Here is a 23,318-nt window from a genome sequence, read left to right as displayed (position 1 = left end):
GGATAAATCTTTTAATCTCCTGGACACCCTTAGCACCGTATCAAGCAACTGGACAATAACAACTGCCATTAGCGTTCTGTAGCATAGCACAGTAGAAAAATCATTGAATATGGGACTTGACAATGAAAGCTGATGATACCTAGATCTTTCCATAATAGAATCATATGCATAGACTTTTTTTTTTTTTAAATCTTACATGTCTTAGTGAGAATAACACTGCTGTAGAATATGCATTTTTACATTGTGGCATCTAAGATCCTAGTTACAAATTTTATTTCTCTCACAAGTTAGGTGAACTGCTAGCAATCAGATGTTTTCAGTTGCTCTTACTAAATTCAGGGGAATTTACTGGGAGGGATTTCCTAATATAAGGTTGAAATTGTCTTCATCTTAACATCCTCTTTTTTTTTTTTTTTACATTTTAATAGTAGTACTTTTTTAATAATTTTTGTACTGATGGTCAAGCAATTTTCTTCCTTAATCCAATGCTTATGGAAAGTATGTTGTGCATATTTCTTATGCCACAGTGCAGAAAATACATGAGATACTTGGGTCAGCTGTATCACCTCAGATAACAGCAAAAGACTGAGTGAATTCTGCAAAATTGATAGAATTTATTCTGAATCTGCTGTGAACAAAGGACTTCCAGTTCCATCTGTTTGGCACTCTCTGTGGTTTCCATAAAGGTTTAAAAACCCTTGAATTACCTAATTCAAACAACTATAGGCTTTTGCCCAAACTGAAATACATCATGACTGGTCTGTGGACACATGTTTGGGCATATATTATGCATTACATAATCTGACACCAATAAAACTTCTTCGATGCTAAAGTGCATTAATATCTGTTAGCCATAATCGGTTTTGGCCTATCTGGGTGGTATTTGCTAGGAATGAGCTCTTCCCAGATTTTGCAGCTGCATTCCTCGAGTGCCAGGTTGGAGGCTGGCTGCATAGTGATCTGATCAGTGCTTTGTCAGCTAAAGGACCGTGACCAGATAAATCAGAGAAAGGCAAGGCCTTACCTGCCACTATCTCATGGTATGCAATAACTGTCTGGTCTGCATGCTTTTTTATCTTGGAAGCAAAAATATTACACTGTCTTTTTCTGTCCTGTATAGGTAAAATTGTCTGTACCTTGGCACTTCCTTCCCTCAGGCTGTCTTAATCAGGACAAATCAAACAAGGCAATACATACGTATGTCCTTCACGGACCCCTGGTTTCCACGAGCAACATCATAAATATTCATTGTGTTCGCCACATGTTCTTATACATGTTCTTGTTTGTTTGGGTGGGAGGATGCCAGCAAATAAAACTACCCTAATCTGTTTTGTACTCCGAGGAAAACCAGCAAAATTTACTGTGCTGTAGGGTCCATGAAAAAGGAAGCCAAAATTTGGGACTTACCCTTTAAGGGAGAAGGTGAGAGCATATATAGTCTGGGATAATGCTGGGAAAAGCTGCCCATTCCCAGAAACCCCCAGCATGCCAGGAAAAAAAGGTCTTCTGTCTGCCTTCTGTCACCCACACCTCGGGGATGGCACATTTACCTTTCTCTCACCGTTATGCAGTGCTGAGGCTGTGACACCCCAACACAAGCTGCAACACAAGCACCATCCCTTCACCGAGTGGCTGCTTGACATCAAGACTGCTGAAATAAAGGCAAAAAGGTCTGGAATTCTGGAAGGGATGGTCTGGGCTTTGTCACACATGGTATTACTCCAGTACTACCCATAAGACTAGTGCTTTTGTCACAGATTTTCCTCCAAATAAGTGGAGAACCGTGACAACCCATATGGAATATGGATCTATTTGCATTTGATAAAGCCAGTGACGTTTTAGTTGAAGACTTTCAAGATAAGAGTCTTACATATGGCCCATATAGGCTGAATCACATAGGATTGCATATACAATCTGCTAGACCAGATTCATGAAGCTTTTGAAAGAAAAGGTGTTTAAGTGTGTATGTGTGTACTAGGGCATTAAAATAAAACAGTGTGATTACAATCAGGAGAGTCAGTTTTCATAAAGACAAAGGGAATTAGTTATCACAGATATTTTTCTATATCAAGTTAAAAGGTTTCAGAAGTAGGGTTTCTAACAAACAGCTCTGCAGATGAGTGTTTTACATCCTAGCAATATGGGGTGAATTATTGACCTCAGTGGGCCCTTGGCTTCAAAGGAGATAGGGCATCATTCACAGACACTGGAAGAAAAAAGAAACTCTTAAGTCAAAAAGTCAAAAAACGAGTTCAAAAGCCTCAGTATTTTCTTGAGAATATGCTTTCTAATATCATTATTTATCCAATTAATTTTAAAAAACATGAGGTGACAAGACATCTATTGACTGTTTTCCATATCCTTCAAGATCCAACAGATTATTTTCCCTATATTTTTTAAACGGTGTTTTCTGAATTTTTCATTTTGCTCTTGGTTATAGCACTGTGCAAGGAAGATACCTCCTTTCCTTTTCATGACTGCACTTCAAATATTTATCCCACAGTTACTGTTTATCCTAGCTACCTGTGCTTGACACTTTATTTTCCCCTTCACTGCCTGAAACCCCAGTACCTTGTCAATGCTAAGAATGAAAACAACTGCTCAGAGCATCAGCTGACATTAATTAACCTTGATTTCAGGAGCAACTATGGGTTTTTTATGCTTGTGAATCATAAGGCCTCAGTTTTCACCAATGATCAAAATCACGTCCTAATAGAAATTAGGGACAAAACTTTTAAAATTACATTAGAGGAGGGGAAATGTTTCAGAGTGAAACCTTATACAGAAATTCAAAGTGCTGTGTGACAAAATATTTGGAAATGTGTATCATTTGTGATTACATCACAAGTAAAGTCATGTCTGATTTGCTGGACCTCCAGATCCTTTTCCTTATTACAGATATTTACATTTTAGGTTTTTTATAAAATGATGTCTTGTTCAGTTTAAAACAGTAGGATTGCACTCTTGAATAGAAAGTATGGTAGAACTATACCATTTTCTTTACAAAATACTGCACATTTATAAAATCAGTTACGCAGTCTCTCTTGGCAAATATTTAATGTCTTCTGGTTGAAATTAGACATTACATATGATTCCAGTGAAAATCACCATGGGAACATTTCATTATTTATGTCTGTGACAGGCTGGGGGGAAGGGTCTTAGCCATCAAAGTATAACAGAATATTACTAAATCTTAACCACTGTAAAATTCTCTTTTATTATGTTAAAATATAAAGGTCAAATCTGACTTTAAACTAAATGATAAATTCAATCTTTATTACAATTCTATGGAACGGCATGAGATAAAGAAGAAATGTGGTATGGGGAAGACAAGGGAAAGAAAACTGACTGAAGCAAAGCAAAGTACTTCTAATGTATAAAAACTATTGGAGTGTATTTTATAGCAGCTCCATATATGGATTAAAGTTTATTATAATGTTTAACTTGCTAGACTCCTTTTCTGACAAGATGCTGAAAATCTGTAACATCTAAAGCTATGAAATACAATCTAGTATTTATACATTCAGTATATTCTGTTAAATTAATGTATACAACAAATGATACTATTATAAGCTGTTATGATGACACTATAAATAAATACATTTTTTCTGCCAGATTCTTTCGTATAGATGTACCATCTATCACATATATGGAGCCAATTTCTACTTTAACAGGTAACAAAAATCCCCATGGCTATAGCGAAGTTAGAGGAATGTAAAAGTCAATTTGATGCATTAGATATTTTATTTATAAAACAGAATCTGGGTCTGTTTCTCTTCTGTCTTGCAGCTTGAACAGTCATTTATATGTGTTTGAAGTGGCTGTAAAATATTAACAAATTGAGATCATTATTTCCAGTTCCTCACGTTGGGCTGTGTGGTTTACATGCAGCTAGGTGACAGCCTGTGATACTAGACAGTGATGAAGCTGACATCGCTACGAACAGCTGCCTTCTAACAGGTATTGTTTCCTGATGCCATCAAGAACCTTTAAACAGACTGGTTCAGCATTACATTTGCTAGGTCTTTGCTGTGTATTTTATCTAACTGGGGTTGGAAGGATTTAGAAACTGTTCAAAGAAATGCCTTTACCGTATTCATGTTCTGGATGCTGACAGATGACATCTGAATACCAGTTGCTGACTACAGTTCATGCTTGCATCACTCGACATGATCTACCTGTCTGAGCTTCTGTCTGTTTATTTTGCTATTAAGAATTTGTTTATGGCCAAAGAAATGTAACTGTCAGTTCATTATATAAAATATTTGTATGTTCTTGCTAGTGAATACAATCATTGCAGTGAAAACTCTAAGGTTTCCAAAACATGTCAGAAATTTCTTTCTGAGTCATCTGACTGTCTGATAACCTCCAGTTATCAGCCTGTCCTGGTCTTTCCTGACAATTACTGTTAGTTACACATAAACATTGTCAGAGATTTTGATCTGCAGTGAACACAGTCTAAGCAGACTGCTGTGTAAGCATGGTTTTCACAGACTGGTCTATTCTCATTCCTCAAAAGAAGTTAAATTTAAGACTCCTAAAAAGTGTATCTTTCTTTAGGATGGCAAAGGGCCTGATTCTGACTGGGACCTCTGGGTGCCAGCACGACACAAAGACAGTGCCACACAGAGTGAAGGTTTGCTTGGCTTTTAACATGACTGGTTGGTTGGTTGGTTTGTTCGTTATCAGCTTTTTCTTATGATTGCTTTTTCCCCATTTCTCTGAAACAGCTACTTTTAAATTAGACTTCTATCACCCTATTTTTTTTTGGTTCTTCATCACCAGAATGTGCACCTGTTGTACTGTGCACTTAGGAATGCATTCTTGCCATGAATTAATTGGTTTCTCTGGTCTTGTATCATGTTCTTCTAAATGCTTTGCAACATAAACCAACATTGGTCTTTACCATCTATACTTCACCTGTCCCCTGTGTCAGTAATGATTCACAGTCTCAGGAAATGGGACTCTGCCTACATAAGGGAAAAAAAAAAAAAAAGAAAAGGCGCTCTTTTTTTCCCCCAAGGAACAGTATTAATGCAAAATGTATATTCTGTAAAGAGATGAGGTTTAAACACAGGAAAGATTATTTTATGGATTAAAAAACTCAATGGGCTCTAATATCTAATAGTGTTAAATGACTGGAGCACTCATCTGCTGACTATTAGACCCAATCATTTTTTCAGAGTGTCCAGCTGTGCATATAAATGGGCTTTAATGTTGTTATTGATGAGACTGTGGGCAGAGCAGTGCTGCTAAACAAAAGGAGAGCCTTTAAATCTGTTGCTGGTGCCCGAGTTTCTCAGCAGAGAGAGTTGCAGGATTTAATGTGATTAGAGATTTGTGCCTGGCATTGAGCCTGAACACAAAACCACAGGCATTCGCTCTGCCCCAGCAAATACCAGTTCAGAAACTATTAGCACCTGGGAGGGTAGAAAATAGATATCAGGCCTGGGCTGCAGAATTGGATAATGGCAGAGCAAAGCAGCACAGCTATTTTGGACCACTGCTTATGCATTACTCAGGCATAGCTTGTTACCAACCAGCTGAAGAATTGTGTCTGTCTACCAAATGCAGAGCAGAGTTCCTAAGAAGTATTTAACTCTGAATTGTGCTTCTTTGACCTTGTCTGGTGAAGTGCAGCTTGGGCCACATATCTCCATCTCACACGCTCCCTTTTGCTGCAGGGAGGTAGGTTTCTGGAGGCCCTGGAGAGGAGCATCTGGTGTTTTGCCTCCTACTGCCAAATGCTTGTGGTGGCCTGGGACAAGGATCTTGGTGTGTTCTGGCTGACTGCTCACACAGTGTTAGGAGAGGAGGGCTGAGGTCTGCCCACCTGCTGAATGCAACATCCAAAGCCAAGGGAAGGAGTAGGACTCTAGACTTTATGGCTGCATCCATGATGCTAAATTAATTAATCCGCTCTAATAAGGGATAACTGGGCATAAGTGCTGGGGATGGCTGTGCCCCTTCTGGAGTAGACTGTCATGTCTGGTTTACAAAGGACTTGGCTTTGGGTCTGCTCTGGGTTCCAGCTGGTGCTCCTGCATCTTGAAGCTATAACTATTTATTTATATGCATGTTTTGCTCAGAATGTCTCATACAATATGAAGGGTGTGCTGCAGCTCACAAAAGTAGCACTTTTATAGCTTTTTATATTGGTCCTGGGCCATGGGTGGGGGAGCCCTGGGGGTGGCTGGGCAGAGGCAGGCAGGGCTGGTCGTGCCCTCGGGGCCCTGACACCGCTGCAGGCTTATCCACGTTGCATTTGGGAAGGTGATTTAAGCCACACTGGGAATCTCGCTCTGCTCTTAGTCTGGGCCAAACCAGCTGTCGTGGCCATTGGAGCCATGGAGCAAAGCAGCAGGGAGAGTCAGGGGGGCTGCAGGCTGTGCCAGCTCACGATAGTTGTTGATTATTTTTCTGCTCCTTTAGTTCAGTTTGCTGAGTGTGGCTGGGATGCATTCTATATATTTTTATGAACTTCTGCTAAAATATTTTTATGCAGTTAAAATTGCTGCTGCACTGTTGGCCAGGCTATTTTTGCTCACTGTCATCAGAGAGACCTACTGGCTCTACTGACGGGGAGCTGGGCTCGTAGGTCTTGGTGTGGTTTTGTACTTTTTGTGATTGTTCAAAGGCACTGCCAGCCAAGCATGGGAGACAAAGTCTACCCCAGCGGCTGGTACAGCAGTGCTGCATGACTGAGACTGGGAGGACAGTGTGGTGTCTAGCCAAGACCCAAACATTGATTTTTTTTTCAAGGGCTGGTGGTGAAGAAGCGATCCGTATCTGGTGGAGGTGATTTTTCAGTATCCCATTAAACTGATGAGATAAATTTCTGTATTCATCATCACAAATAAAGACATGTCTCAGGAACCCTGCTAGATCTCCAACATGGACAGAAAGTTCAGTCCAGAGTTCCGGCAAGACCGGCTACTAGCCACCTCCTCAAATACTTCACTTCACAGGTAGAGATACTAATGAAGACAGCAGCAGTAGCTTGTGGTATTTATGCATTCTGAGTCCTAGATATTGAAAAAAGTGTGAAATGAGGGGTTATTTCTTCACTCTGTCCCTTTTCTATTTATGCAGACCCACATGTGCAGAATTCAGTCACAGGGGAGAAATGAGCAACTATATTGGGAGAGATTTTCATGCATCTGCCTCTTCTAACGTGTTTGCCCATCCTGAACATGTGGGATCTTCTGTGCCTCAGAGAATTATATGGGCCTTTGACTGAAAGGAAGCATTTCTTGCTATCTTTCTTTTTTTTTTTTCTTTTTTCTCCCACAGAAATGGGGAAAATTTAAAACTGGCTGGGGAAACAGCTGCCATGAAGATTCCTTCCATGGAAGATAGAAGTGCCTGGAACAAATTGCCCACCAACGACTGAGCAATAGTGAGAAGAGCTTTTTGGCAACCAGCCTTTGCAAAAGGAAATCAAGATTAAAAAGCTTTTCAGTTTATCTCATTTTAAGTAGAACTTGCCTGTGCAACTCTTGCAGATGAGAACTTCTGCAGTGCTCAGAGAATTGGATCTAGTAATCTTTAGTACAATTAGATAAAAAGAAGATACTGTACATTTTATGATTTCCAAAGTCTTACTGATTACTGATTAGGAAGACTGAGATTCTTAATCGATAATTACTACCAATTCAGACTGCCAGTCTCTCTCAGGGAGTAATTGTTGCCCTTTGATATATTTTGCATGATCTTACAGGCACAAAGATACTTCCTGCATGTTTGCCAAGTGCTCTGCAGACCTCATTTCTCTTAGTTCAGTTCAGTTTTATTTGACCTTCAGTGGGAAAATAAATCCCTCTTGCATTTTTCTGTATCCTGTGTCTTTGAAAAATTCATCCCTTTTAGCTACAATGTCTTGTATTCATTTTCAGCTTCATGCCATATTTTTCTTTAAATTTGCCTGAAAATGAATTCTAGACTTTTTTTGGTAGTAATAACTTTGGAACATTTTAGTGAGAACTGAGTTTTCTCACCATTTGAACTAAGAATATCAGAAATACTGCCAGTATTGAATGAAATATTGAAGAAAGAGCTGATTTTAGACAAACAAGTGCTATTTTGAGTGTCTTAATTTTGGAAACAATTGTCCCAGATGTCTAAATATCAGCTGTCGTTTGTAAGACCAATGAAAGCAAATGGCCTCTCCTTCCCTTGCAACATTGTCATTTTTGGTGAGAAACTGGAGAGTTTCATACTTGATTGTTGGTCTAAAGGGCATAATCTGCTTTTTTTTTTTTTTTCCACAGTATGGCCAGATGAATGTGTCTGACAGGATCTGCTCCTGAAGATAGCAGCTGCTTCATAAATCAGACAGGTTTGCAGCTTGCATTACAAATTGATCCTTGAGACATAACCTGCTACAGCGGAAACTGTTCCAGCTATTATTTGGTAGCAGTGACAACAATGCTAACATGCCAACTCACTCCGTCTGGTTATAGAACTAAAGATGCTTCCACGTACAAAAAGCTTATGACTAAGTGAATGTTACTGCTACACGGGTTTTTTCCTGTTTGTTGAGGCTACACAAGCTTAAATAGAGTAGTCATAAAGAAGAAAGACGACAATTGGTGAAATTAAACATCAGACTGTATGAATGTGGCATTTGCTGATCTCCTGTTGTTAGGGAAGCCACACAGTAATGCAGCCTTACAATGCAAATCCCAGGAATTCGTGCTTCATGGGGTTTGCTTATTTTTGTTTCATCCCTGAATGTGCGTATAGGTACAGGAGACCATTAATTCTTCTAGCAAATCAGCTTCCATATAGTTTTTAACCCTTAGTTCAAAATATGAAAGAATTTCTTCATCACTGAGAATGAGACTCGAATGAAATATAACAGTGAAAAGCCTATATCCTCACAAGCCATAGGCCTTTTGCAAAGTGTTTTCATTTTCTGATCTGTTTTTTCCTAAGGGAGGCAGTAGGCAGTTTCTAAGTGGCCTGCTTTTCAGATATCTAAAACTAGGCAAACACCACGACATATAAAATCACTGTTCATTGTAAGAATGTAAGCTGAATTGGAAACTGTGCTGACAAAGAACTGAAGACTCACAAACTGAGGAATTTATCCCATCCACTACATTTTTATAATCACACTCATATGGAACTTATGGGGGATTCTCAAATAAAGTGTGATGAAATCTTTCAGTGTTCACAGACTTTAATTTTTTTTTGCAAAGATACTTATGCTAGTACTGCACCAGACATGTCTTCTCTGATTTATAGCAAGGAACGTCTAAAGATATTTGATTAGAATTCATGTAGAATGGTAATATTTATACCAAGAATTTTTTTTTAATGCTGATGGATTCTAAAATGAACCACATCAGGTAGTAAGATCTTGCAAGATCTCTAGTCCTTGTACTAGAATCACACTTTTAAACTCTTGAGTATCATTTTCAGTGTTATAAATTGCTTAGTATTACACAACTGAAATGCAGTACAGTGGCCTAAAGCCTAGAGCAGAGAAGTAAGATTGTGACTGTGGAATAGAAGAGAAAGGCAAAGCAGGCTAATCCTCAGGGATGAGCCTTATGTGGTACGTGCACAAGAGAGGTCCCGGAATGCTGCAAGCATTTTTCCGGAGAGAGAAATACCTCACCTGTAGGGAGGTAGCACGGTGTGATCATATTGCAGAGAGCATTGGCAGGAGCTTGGTACGCAGAATGCTTTTTCAGGGACACTTAGATTTAGGTCTTTGGGGATTCTTCCAGTGAAACAGAATGAGTCTCTCTATGTTTTAGGTAGAACTGAGCAGCTGCCAGCTGGAGAGATTACCTTTTCAGATCTAGGTACCCAATTCCTCTCAAATGTGGTTTTCTTAAACAGTACTGCTGTGGTACTATGAAGTAGATAGCGTTCATCTGGGTAAGTAAGTAGGTATCATTACACTATTAATGACAGTAATGACATGACTGCTAATTTTAATCAGTAATGAACTTTGTCCATCGACAACCTTCACAGCAACAGTAATACTCTTATTTTAGAGTTTGGGCTTTGAGGCACAGAATAAATTACTTCCCTGCGGGAGTAACTGTACAACAGCCCTTCACAAAATCAGCTCTCTGAGCTGTTTCATGCACTTCAGATTCACTGAAGCCCCTTGCATTTCCTGTGGGCTCAGGCACCAAGCTTTGAAAATGTGAGTTAACTTGCCATCCAATGGTATCCTGTTTGTTGGTCTGAGTTACAATTTCACACTAGATATCTGAGGTAGCAAATAAAGTTCAAATTCTGTGACCTTACCACTACAACATCCCCCTCCCCTGCTGTGTAATACTGCCTTTCAAATATCTGTGTCTGTATTTTCTTGTATAAAATATTCAGGCCTCGTGGATCCAGATGTGTGATGCATCACATCAAACCATGCCATATTCCTGCCTATATTGAGCATACTCATTTTAGGATTTTTATTCAGAGAACAGATTTCAATACCAGAGTTTTGAAGTGTTTCTATAAATAGAATGGCATTTTCTAATGATGTGAAATGGCTCCAACTTTGTCAGGAGATTCATTACGAGGAAGGCCATACATTCGCACCCAGTTCTTGTGCTGTCTCCACACAATACCGAGTATTGGCTGTGGTCTTTGGGGATCCATCCCACGTTTACACAAATACAGTTTTTATTGGCAAAAAATAATCAATGTTACAACAACTTCTGCATATCTGAACGTCACAACATTTATGCAGCAGAAATTTTTGCAAGCATCTACCAGCGGGAGAATCCATTCCAGCTCATCCTTTCCCCAAGACTCCTACAGTTCCTCCGGACTCGTACCAGATAGCTTCCCTACAAATACAGTGCCATGCACAAGCTGGCCGTGGGGTTAATCACCAGGGCATAGTTCAATACTTTCACTAACACAGAAAAAGCTTGGTGGATCCCTGTGCTATTGCTGTTAAATCCTGACTTTCTGTATGAATGCTTCACTCCCACTGTTCTCATCTAGACTTCCCTCTCTTCCTCCATTTAATTATGTAAGATGATGCTTGTTTCTTCTGGAGATATTATATGTCATTGTAAAACTTGACAGGGAATGGAGCTTTTACAGTTAATTATTTTTAAAGAGGAAGAACAACTTCAGATACAAAATCATGCTTTAACTATGCTGAGCTTCAGCTCCTACAGTACCTGAGCGCACTCTGTTGGACTGTTCCGGTAGTGACTGTGCACATGAAATGTTCGTATTGAAAAGACTTGAAACTTGTTTTCACAAGAAAAATCAAGCCATCTTCTTCAGACCAGTCTAGACTAGTCCTCAAATTAAATGTATCATAGAATCATAGAATCATAGAATGTTTTGGGCTGGAAGAGACCTCAAAGATCATCTAGTTCCAAGCCCCCTGCCATGGGCAGGGACACCCTCCACTAGACCACGTTGCCCAAAGCCCCATCCAACCTGGCCTTGAACACTTCCAGGGAGGGGGAATCCACAGCTTCTCTGGGCAACCTGTGCCAGTGCCTCACCACCCTCACTAAAGAATCCAATCTAAATCTACCCTCTTTCAGTTTAAACCCATTACCCCTTGTCCTATCACTACACTCCCTGATAAACAGTCCCTCTCCATCTTTCCTGCAGGCCCCTTCAGGTACTGGTAAGCTGCAATTAGATCTCCCCGGAGCCTTCTCTTCTCCAGGCTGAACAACCCCAACTCTCTCAGCCTGTCCTCATAGCAGAGGTGCTCCATCACTCTGATCATCTTCGTGGCCCTCCTCTGGACTCACTCCAGCAGTTCCATGTCTCTCCTGTACTGGGGCCCCCAGAGCTGGACGCAGTACTCCAGGTGGGGTCTCATCTCATGAGAGCAGAGTAGAGGGGCAGAATCCCCTCCCTTGACCTGCTGGTCACGTTGGTTTTGATGCAGCCCAGGACACGGTTGGCTTTCGGGGCTGCTATTATATTCCAAGACATAAGTTTTTTAATCCAAATTCCTAAAATATTAAATGCAGAAATTATACGTGGATTACTATTTGCAGCAAAGACATAAACAAAGAACATTTTCAACAGTAGTCAAAAGTTATATTGCCATGGATGTCAAAAAAAAGGAGCATGAATGAGTTGTTTCATTTCAATTTCTCTGTTAGTTTCTATATAACGGCAAATAGTTTTCACAATAGATGCTCTAAACTGATGAAAATTAAGGTTTGCTATAACAAACGTTTCCTTTTTTCTAGAGTGCTGAGACTTGTGGAAATATGTATGTTAATGTATGTTACAGAGGCAGACCACTGATCTCATTCATCCTAGTACCTTCCGTATCTTCCCTTGATAGAGGGAAATGGGAATATTCAGATACAGAAGGCCAAACTCTGAAACCCCAGTTTGTCCTGGTGAATTTACAAGTGGTCCCAGTGAGGTCATGCCCAGCTTCCAGGTGTCCCATGATTCCTTTGAATGCATTTCAGGATTGCTTCTGTGAGACCATTCAGACTTCAGAGAACAGCCCTTCTCGGTTAGCATCTAAAACGCTGCAAAAGCAAATGTTTTGCCGAATACCAATAGGATTAATGTTCATCGTGTGCTTACACACTTACAGGGCCTTAGTGGAATGACAGGTAACCAACACTTGGAATTGTACTCAATTAGACATTGATATTGCAACACATGTAGTTTTGAATGTGCTTCTCACACTGAAATAGTAGTGCCTTTGATGATCACTATGCTTATTTGAATCAAGCATAATCCTGTTTGGGAAAGATTGCCAACACGCATTTTTCTTAAGTACTTTAACCTCAGTAATTAATACAGTTAGAAACCAGTAATGAGTAGAGACTCATATTTTTTTCTCTTTTTTTCTTTTTCCTTCAAATATTTAAATTAGGATTAATTAATTAATTTAAGGTCAAGCTCAATGTATCTCATTAAATGGGAGTACTACATTGCATATGATTTACTATTGTTAGCCAGAACCGTAACCAATATGACCCAGCACAGCCCCGCTGCAACAGAGCTATGCTCACTCGCATCTCTGCTGAGATAATTCATAAACATTTTCTGTATCAGTGGTTAGCTTATATATTTTTGTGGACCTGGAGTGACAGATTCAAATCCAGTCTGTGTGGGCCAGGCAGGACCTGAGTATCACTGAGCTACTCCCTAGTCTTACTACAGCTGGTCAGCATACTCACAGAGGTCAGCATGCTTCTCAGCAGAGATGGCACACAGCAGAGGGACATTGCCCTCTTCTCCCCAAGGCTTAGGCATGACTGCCTTTGTAGAAAATGGCTCATAGCTTAAAAATAAATTGAAAACAGTAAGAAGAGACATAAAAAGGATATGCAGAAGAGCACCGTGCAAGATGCAGTGACTGGTTAGACTGTGATGTACTTTGAGGCTGAAAGAAAGTGAAGAGGGACCAGTGCTCAGTAACTTTTATTTTGGTTTAGTCTAGAGATGCTTATTCCTGTTCTAGCAGATGTTCAGTGGGATCAATTACTATGGTCACCACTGTACATTTAAGTGCAGAGTCAATAATTATAGGACTTCTTATACGCTTTAAACCAGTACTGATTGTAATGTAAAACTAGTTTATCCTCTGTCACATATGAACTCCCAACTCTTTTATAATCCTCCCCCTGAGACAGAGAAACTAGAGCTGTCTCTGTGAACTGCGTCTTGATAGAGAGTAACAAACTCAGTTCTAGAAACAGGGATTTTTTACAAGGTGGGAAATTAGTTTTGTATTCAGGTGTCCCTGCTTTTTCTGAGATTAAGACTCTTGTTACAGAGAGGGGCCAGTAAAGTTGTTTATAGGCTCATTCCATTTTAAAATGTTTGCAGAGTCTGCCTCCCTGCGATGCTCTGAGTCAGAATCAAAAAGACAGCATGTGCTGTTGTCTCTGTCTCCTTGCCATGGACACTTTTGTTTTGTTTTTCTTAATCTACAAAACCAGTAATTTTGCCTGAAAACGTACGTTTCTAGGGAAAAACACGGGAAAGCGCTTTCAGATGGCATTCAAACCATATTTCTTTTATAAGCTTCTACAACCACATATATATTTAGATAAGGATTTGTGATCTCCATCAATTCTGATTTTATTTTTAAAACACCACAATTTCTATTCAGTTCAAAGAGAAATTAATTTTCATAGATTTTTACTTGAAATGTATTAGTGTTTTTCAATCTCATAATGTGCCGCTTAATAATTTTTATTATCTCTTTCTTTGGACAAATTAACATTTTCGTTCAGTCTTACTGTGACTTATATATGCACATTCATAGTGCTGGTCATTTTCTCTTAAATAAAAAAAGGAAAAGAAGCATTCACATTTTTCATCTGAAAGAGAAATTGTTATGGAAATTACTGTCTGTGCTAAGCTTGGTATCTCAGGAGAGATGTACAACAGTTCAAACTGTTCCTTAAAAGGCGCAGATTCATCTCTCGGTTCACTTAGTAAATGTTTTCACTGCTTACTTTGGTAGGAATTGGACTTACTCCTAAGTCAACAACCCAGAAATCTGAACTGTCATTATTTTGTGTTTGTTTTAATTTTAAGCAGTAAATAATCAATCACATATTAATTTTTATAAGACACAAATACATTAAAAAACATTTGAGATGTCTGTCTTTCCTACTCATGCACTTGTCCGCCATAGCCTCGCAGCACGTCATTTGACTTCCTTTCTGCGATGATGGTGAATATATCAGCCAGTTCTGACAGACATCAGTCATTTCAATTTTGTTTGACAGCAGTGGAATTAAAGTTCTCATTAAATTCAGTCATTTTTAAATGGTAAGTACTTCATTATGAGTGCATTTTCTTTTACTAATCATAACAAAGCAGTTATAATTATGCATATTGTTTACTTAAGATCCACTACCGCAGGTTGATCTTTAATTCATATATGTTATATACTAAGGAAGAAATTTGACTCATCTATCTTTCTAACTGCAGCCAGGTGAATTCTCACTGCTGACAAAATTAGTGACAAGTAAGATTTTCTTGGCCTTGCAAAAAAAAAAAAAAAAAGAAAAAACATTTCACATATTCACCTGAGCGGATGGATTAAAGCTAAATATAGTCTGTCTTGGAAAAAGAAAAATTAGTAACTTTCATTCTTTTCCCAAGGACAGGAAATCTGCCAGTAAAAATAAAAAAGCGTCTTTGCCTATGCCGGATCTTCATAAATTATCAGTAGGAATCAGGGGCTTTCAAAAGACCAAAGGAGCGTAGGTCTACTTGCTTTAAAGTCAGTTGGGATTTTTAGGCCAAGAGGGGAAGACTCTCTTAATGCCTTACCTCCAGCAAGCTTAGACCGGCAGCGGAATGCAGGCAGTGTATTTGGGATGTCTGTATTCATCCAGCCATGCGTGCTCACCCTTATATATTCATTATTTATCTTTATGTTCACTTTATGTAATTTCAGATGTCTACAATGTATATACCTATAGCTGAGGAGGCCATCTAGACTCTCCCTATAGTCAGTGGAGAGAAGTAGGCATTTCCAGACCTCAGTTCATTTGAGATGCATTTGAGCTAGCGTCTGTACCTTAAAATGGCATGTATCTCATTCTTTGACTACAGAGGGACTCTGAGATGCCTACTTAAGATGTATGCATTTAACTGCCAGTGTCTAAAGCCAGGCGACTGAATTGTATTCGTGATCTTTGAATCAAGAAGACCTTGTGTTAGATATCTCAGACAAAGGGAAGTTTGATGTGCTGAGAGGGGCTAATCCCTCTGCGTGGGATGAGAAACATCAGCATCCTGAGCAGGCAGCTGCCTGTTACTAGCCAACAGGGAACTGATGATGGCAAATGTCTTTAAACTTCTACATTTTCTCAGTGGTTTAAAGAAATTTCTCCTTCTTTCTGAGATTCAACCTAGAAACTCTGAATGTGCCTTTGCATTTTCTTTCACAAGCAGAGCAGCTCATGATCCTGCTTTCAACCTCTCACCACTCAAAGGGGACCTCAGTTTAATGCCTTCCTCCACTGAATACTAATAAAATGCATATCTCTTGTCTTGTGGAAGAGTTCAAGTCAGGTGTTCCAGCCTGCATGGAACACAGAGTTAAAGTCTTCTCCATTGATGAAGATTTTATGGTGCTACAGTGAAAGAAAGAGCCTGGTTAAAAGATGACTCTTAATTCTTAGGGCACTGACTGCGGAAAGGGAGTTGTCGTTTCCAGTTCTGGTTGAAGGGCTTTTTAGGTATTAATGTAGGAAAAAAACCTTGAGGACTGAGAGCACAGGATTCTTTTCTCCTAACAATGGCCTAGAGCCTCTTTTCTTGTTCTTCTCATCTGTTGACTCAAAAAACACTGGGTTGGTGAGGTTTTGGTGCTGCTTTTTTTTTTTTTTTTTTTTTAGCATATCATGGTGGCTTTAAAAGAGGAGCACCTCTGCCATTGTAATCATTGTCACACAACCTCAAAGCAACATCACAGCATAGTCCACAGCCTAGTGACACTGACAGGCATACTGTAGAGCGCTGAACCAGGTTTTCCCACATCCTGAGTGAATGCTCCACTAACGAAGTAGAGGAGTGTGCTCATTGGGGTGCAGTGGGGGTGTTGCAAGCAGCAGTTGATACTCCATTCTGCATGGACTCTGGCCTATAAAATGTTAGAAGTTTAAAGCTCTCCGCGTGAAGAGGGAAAGGCTGGAATGGCATTCTCACAGCTGAACGGATCAGCATAGGATTCTTTTATACTAAAGTAGGAGAAACAGGAAATTTCTAGGGTGCTCCCCATGTTTTGCAGATCTGCTTTTGGATGTGCCCCAATATTGAGATGAATAGCTCAGTTGTAGATATTTGCTCTAAATTTGGACTGATGGGTCTTACCATTTGTGGATTATGGTACTGGATAGACATTGAGCTGCTCAGCTGAGTGAAGGGTATGTTGTTTCTAAGTACAACCAAAAGCAGGCTTCCCATAGTCCTGAGTAATTTAAGGAGGGACACCAAGATGCTCTGAAGTGTGGGCAGCTTTAGGCATCTAGCAACTGAGAAAGACTTTTCAGGAGATTTATCCACACGGAACATTGTCAGCACAGTTTTGATCATGGTTTTAGATTTTAACAATGCTAGTTTTTGATAAGCAAGTGCTTTTATACACATTAATTCCAGGATGAACTGTGAGTGAATTTGACTGATGCAGGAGGGAACTCTGCTTTCAAGCTTTGATATTTATCTCTTATTTCTCACTCCTGTCATGTGTATGTATGTTGTCGTTTTGTGTGGACATAGTCCTGATGCAATAATGCAGTAATAATTTGACCTTTTAATTAGCAAAACATCTAATTTTTTCTTTAATTCAAGAGTATGATTATCTAAGTGAAGCTTGATGGAGATTATGCAAAATACAATGGAACAAAATGTTTTGATGTAACAGTAAAAAATTATGAGCATTAATGTCTAACTTGATAGAATTTTAGAAAAATCCTGCTAGAGGGAATATCAAAGGTGATCTATCCCACTCTTCTATTCCAAGACAAGAATAACCATACTTGTACTGTACCTGGCAATATATCTCCCACCTGCTTTTCAGACCTCTGGTGACTAATGTTCCATAACCTCCCTGGGAAGCTAGCGTAATGCTTTGTCGCAGTGTCCTTTATGATAGTCTAACCTGAGCCTTTCTTACAGCAATTGAAGCTCATCTGTTTTACTCACCACACGTGGCAAACATTATTCTCATCCTTTTCAGAGAGTATCTGACCATAAAATCCAATACTGATAAATGTTGCTTTTCTTCACCTCATTAGCCATGGAAGACAATGTGACTGTCTCAAACATGGTAGCTACTATAGTCTGACTGAAGTCAGTCTTATATCTGAGCACTCTTGAATGTCAGAAATTAAATTTGCAGCTCATAATTACCTCTCATTTCTAAGCATTGTTGGAGTTTTCTGAATTTATCCATTCATGGGGTAAAATCTTTCAAGATTAAAAATTATAGTTTTAGTGAAACATAATAAGAAAAGTCTGCTCAATAACTCTTTTTTTTTCCCAGAAATTATACAGCTTCTTACTTGCATATTGACTTCTTATTTACACATGAGCTTAGAGTGTTATGTATCTCCATGAAAAGATACAACATCAGTAAAACAGAGGCTTACAAAGTTTTAAAAAGGCTATTGTTTCTATTCAGTGGCAAGATTCTTATTGCAAAATACTCTGAGCTTTGTAAAAATTATTAAATGACCATAAGCTACATGAAAGCACAGTGACATGTGAACATTTAAAAATTCATTTCGATTTATACAGTATGCTTTTTTGGAAATTCGTAACACAGGGGAGAAAGTATATTGACTTGGAAATACTCAAAACACTTTTAAAAAGATATTTCCAAGAAGGAAATAGAAGAGTTGGCTAGAAGCAAGAACATTTGTTAAGGGAAATTAGCCTTTCCTGTTCACTGGAAACTGTGACAGAGTAATGTAATCTTCAAATGGATCTAAATTTTTGCCTCACAGTGCCTCCTGTGCGTACAAATAAGGCAGTGCCAAGAGGACAGTGTTGTGGGCGAAGCTTGCATAACTTTTCTGGGAAATCATCATGACAGGGTATTCATCTAAAGTGTCTATACACTTACACACACAGGTTCACTTTACCTGCGACGCTGACAAAAACTTTGTGTCTTTGTGCAGGAAAAGTCACCTTGAGGATTCTTTTAATTTTAATAATGGATAGTTTTATACACCACTTGTGATGGCAAGGGCTGTTGCCCAATGCTGTAATCAAATACAATTCAGCTAAGACATCAACTTGTTCTGATGGTGTAGAGTAAGATGATAAAAGACCGTCAAATAAACAAGACACGATATAGCAAAGTATGGGTGAATTACTGCTATTTGAAAGCTGACCTAAATTACAGCATTCTGCCAAAAAAAATGTCTAATATTCAACTGCAGCAAAATCCAGAGTTTTGAGACTTTGGATGAGAGATGTCAGCCTTGTAGGGGAGAGGCCCTTAGGAATATATGCAGAGAGCAAACCGTAATGTATGGCTTGAGCAGAAGAATAAATAATAAAGCAGGATAATTCTGGGAAGCATTTTAGAAGTCAGAGTAAAACTGGGTGGCAGATGAAGCTGAGTATTCCTGAATACTAACGAAAATATTTGACAGAAGTAGAAAGCATAGCTAGGACCCACAAAAGATGTGAGAAAATATGTGCAGCAGTCAATAATGCTGAAAATCCTGAATTCTGTGGGACTAATCTTTAAAAGTATATTATTAATCTGGAAGGTACAGAGATCTGCTCCCTTTTCATGCTGTTGCCTTTCAGGATTTCTCAGACTATGTTTAAATTATTTACTTATTTATTTTTTAGAAAGCAGTTTTTAAAACATGTTCCTACTGCAATATTCATCTAATAGTAAACATTTTATTCTGTTTGTACTTAGGCTAATTTTCATGTGATTTTGGTTTAAATTTACTATGCCAGTAGAAGCAATTGTAAGGAAAAAGCAAGGTATTGACTGACTGCTGATACATTTGCCTATGCAGTTTTAACATCTGTTCCCTTTTACTTCTCATAATTACAGGACTGCCAAGGTTTCCAAAGACTTCTTTCATGAGGACATCACCAGTCTTCCTTCCTCCCCTTGGAAAATCGAGCCCCTTTGGATAAACTTTGTATAAAGCATCTAAAAAGTAGATCATAAACTTATGATTCATGCTAGAAAACTTTGGCCCTTATAACTATTTCCTTAATGAAACTGTTCCTGTATCTTACTGTGGTAAGATGTCATCACTGAGTCTCTATATCCACAGATTAGGATTCCGCATCTGGAATTAACATAGGAATGAACCCCAAGCACAAATTTTAATATGAGAAAAACTGCTCCTGGAATGAAAACAAGGCTGCTATCATTGTCCAAAGCATTAATGCACATTCACGGGCCATGGAGTATATGCGTGAGCTAATGAATTCTCTAATAAGTAATGCTGTGAAATTGCCACTACCTGGGGAGCATGTATCCCCAGATACAGGATTTGGATTTGCAGACCGAATGAAGCCTCAGGGGATCAAACATTTCAATTCTGAAAGATACTGTCTACATCAGTATTCAAGGTTTAGGAGTTCATGTTTGTCTTTATTAATGTTTGAAAAATTATGTTGATACTCAACATGAAGATATTTCCTGAAATCAAATGGTATTAGATCAGTAGAAGATAGAGATTGCCATTCAAACCCAGGATGATTTAATACTAATTTTCTACAAATTGATAAACTGGAAGATAAATCCACAAAGGTGATTTTGACCCAGCATTGCAACATCTACTTCTGGTAGAGCAGTAACAGATGAATGCAGAAACTTCTCCCCCAGCCTTTGATGCTGAGTATCTTCTGCATGTATTGATACCAACTTACATACAATTCAACCACTGCAGGACAATTTCTTGCCCCTATATACCATATTTTACTATTTGCTCAGGAGAGCTGATCATAGGATTCACAAAAAGCTTTTTGTTCAGGGAGATACCTTCACTGGCCACTGTGAAATGCTGAAAGGGACTCCTAACCTTTAGACAGAGGAAGGCACTGGCTTTCTCTTGAGATTCTCGGCCATTCTTAGCACTGGACCCTCACCTGGATAAACATGTGACTATGGGACCAGATCCATCTCTTCCAAAAAAATCAAGAAGATGGACATTCCAAGTTTCACCTCCTGATTTATGACAAGAACTTACATCTATAATGCACCATGAGAAAATACTAAGAATAGAGCTGTCTTGCAGCTGTGAATGTCACTTCATGACTTCTGTGGAAGTTGTATTAAAACTGTACCGTCTCAGGTCCTGGACTCAGTGTCACTTGTGTTCCTTCTGTTATGAAAAGTATCAACAAGTAGTCACCTACTGAGACGAAACTTGATTCTGATCTATGAAAGGGAATCAAATCCCTTTTACAAATAGTTTGAATGTTACTCATGATACCAAGATGTAGGACTAAGCAATACAGGAGATCCCATCTGTTCCTTTTTAGAGATATTTCAGGAATTTCACAGAAGCATCTAAGCCATTTGGTGGGGCTGAGGAGAGTTCTGTCAGGGCCCCTGAGTGCACCAACAGGTTCTGCAGCTTCTTCCCTCCTCTGGCTTTGGCTGTGGGTGCTCAAGACCAGCTCTGGCACAGTGTGGCTGTAACCTTGGGTCAGGCTGCTGGGAAAGAGCTGTGTGAGAAAGAGCTGGGAGAAGCCTCACTGGGGCCTCCCCTGGGATCAGGAGCTGCATTTGGGGTCAGTCCTGGCCCATGGTCCTGGTCTGAGCTGCATTGCAGGGGTGCCTGTGCCCAGTCTTGTGCCACGCTGACCTACGGACTTGCCTTCCTGGCTTAGCCTTGGACCTGTGTCACCACCATGGACTTGTCTGGCAGTCAGGGCCATTGGCTGTTCCTGGTTGCAATCCCCAGACCTACTCTGCTCTACTTGCTTGAGTACCATGGGACAGGGCCCTTGTCCAAGGGTCTTTGTCCTGCCTGCCTTGTTGCCCCTTGACTCCAGGCTCACCTTCTCTTGTAGAGCAGCCCCTCAACTGCAGCTCCCTGACAAGGTCTACAGGGAATTCAGGACTACTTCTTCACTATTGAGAAATGAAATTCTACTACTCAGTAGTATTTTTGAAGTGTTAAGTTCTAAATTAATAACAACATAGATGTGCTTTATTAATTTGAATATTCAGTACCAATTTCCAAGGCTATTACTATCAACAACTTAAACCAGAAGAAAAGCAATTACAATTTAGTTTTCATTTGGACTTGTTTAAAGGCACTTCAACCTCTATGGTGTTATCATAGCTCAAATGTTTCTGTTACAAAACAGAATCTATGTGGAAATGTGCAAATGCTAATCAGTTGGAACATGAAAAGGTGATAATTAAATCTGATCTCTGCTTTCTTTTTATATTCTTCCCATGACACAAAAAGAACAAAAGCACAGAGTGGTCTTGATATGCTTTAATGAAGTGCAATAGTATGTGCTAGTTAATTTGCAAATTCAGTTTCCAGCGTTGTTCTTGTCATGTGCAATCTTTATTTTGAACACTGACTTGTCTTGTTCTGTAATGCTTTTTTGCTTTCATTAACCAAAAAAAGTTCCTGAAACTGAAAGTTCATTATTCTTTTTTAAAGATGGACGTACACATTTCTATATTGTGTGTCTTAAAGAAATACAAGTAAAGATACATTCTAGCAAATTGCAGACTTGGATCTTTATCAAAAGATTACAAATAACATTTAAAGCATGAACCTAGGCCTTTTCAAGAGTAAAATTTTATTCTTTATGTTAGGAATTGATGTAATCTTTAATAACAGGTAGTAAATTACTTCCGTTTACCTTCTGAGGACAAACATTTTCACTGCAATCATATTAGTCTCCGCAGTTTGAATCAGATATGATTTTTAAAAATAAAACAAGCTATTACTCTGTGTATAAAACAAAAGAAATCAATAGATATCTGTTTGATGGAGTACTATATTTGTTTTCAGTCAAGCAAAGACATATTTTTCTTTTCCTGTATCAGAGTTGGAGATTTCTTCAACACAACACGATATCTCAGAATGATTGACTCAGTAGTAATAGGAATTAATTGAGATCATTTGGCAACAAGCTTGCTGAATCTGACAGCTAGATTGGTAAATGCCTTTACCAATCCACAATTAATACTGACAGAATTGCATTAATTTCAGTTGTGACAGACAGGTGGTGTGCCCAGGTGGCCAAGAGGGCCAACAGCATCCTGGCTTGTATCAGAAATAGTGTGGCCAGCAGGAGGAGGGAAGTGATCGTTCCCCTGTACTCAGCACTGGTGAGGCTGCACCTGTGTTCGGTTTTGGGCCCCTTGCTACAAGAAGGACATTGAGGTTCTGAAGCGTGTCCAGAGAAGGGCAAGGAAGCTGGTGAAGGGTCTAGAGCACAAGTCCTATGAGGAGCGGCTGAGGGAACTGGGGTTGTTTAGCTTGGAGAAAAGGAGGCTGAGGGGAGACCTTCTCGCTCTCTACATCTACCTGAAAGGAGGTTGTAGCCAGGTGGGTGTTGGTCTCTTCTCTCAAGTAACAAATGATAGGACAAGAAGAAATGGCCTCAAGTTGTGCCAGGGGATGTTTAGATTGGATATTAGGAAAAATTTCTTCACTGAAAGGGTTATCAATCATTGGAACAGGCTGCCCAGGGAAGTGGTTGAGTCACCATCCCTGGAGGTATTTAAAAGATGTGTAGATGTGGTGCTTAGGGACATGGTTTAGTGGTTGGACTCGGCAGTGTTAGGTTAATGGTTGGACTCGATGAATTAAAGATCTGTTCCAACTTAAAAGATTCTATACCATAGGACTTCCTTTTGG

The sequence above is a fragment of the Grus americana genome, chromosome 1, assembly GCF_028858705.1.
Source record: "Grus americana isolate bGruAme1 chromosome 1, bGruAme1.mat, whole genome shotgun sequence".
Classification (NCBI taxonomy): domain Eukaryota; kingdom Metazoa; phylum Chordata; class Aves; order Gruiformes; family Gruidae; genus Grus; species Grus americana.
Note: the sequence above shows the minus strand (reverse complement) of the source record.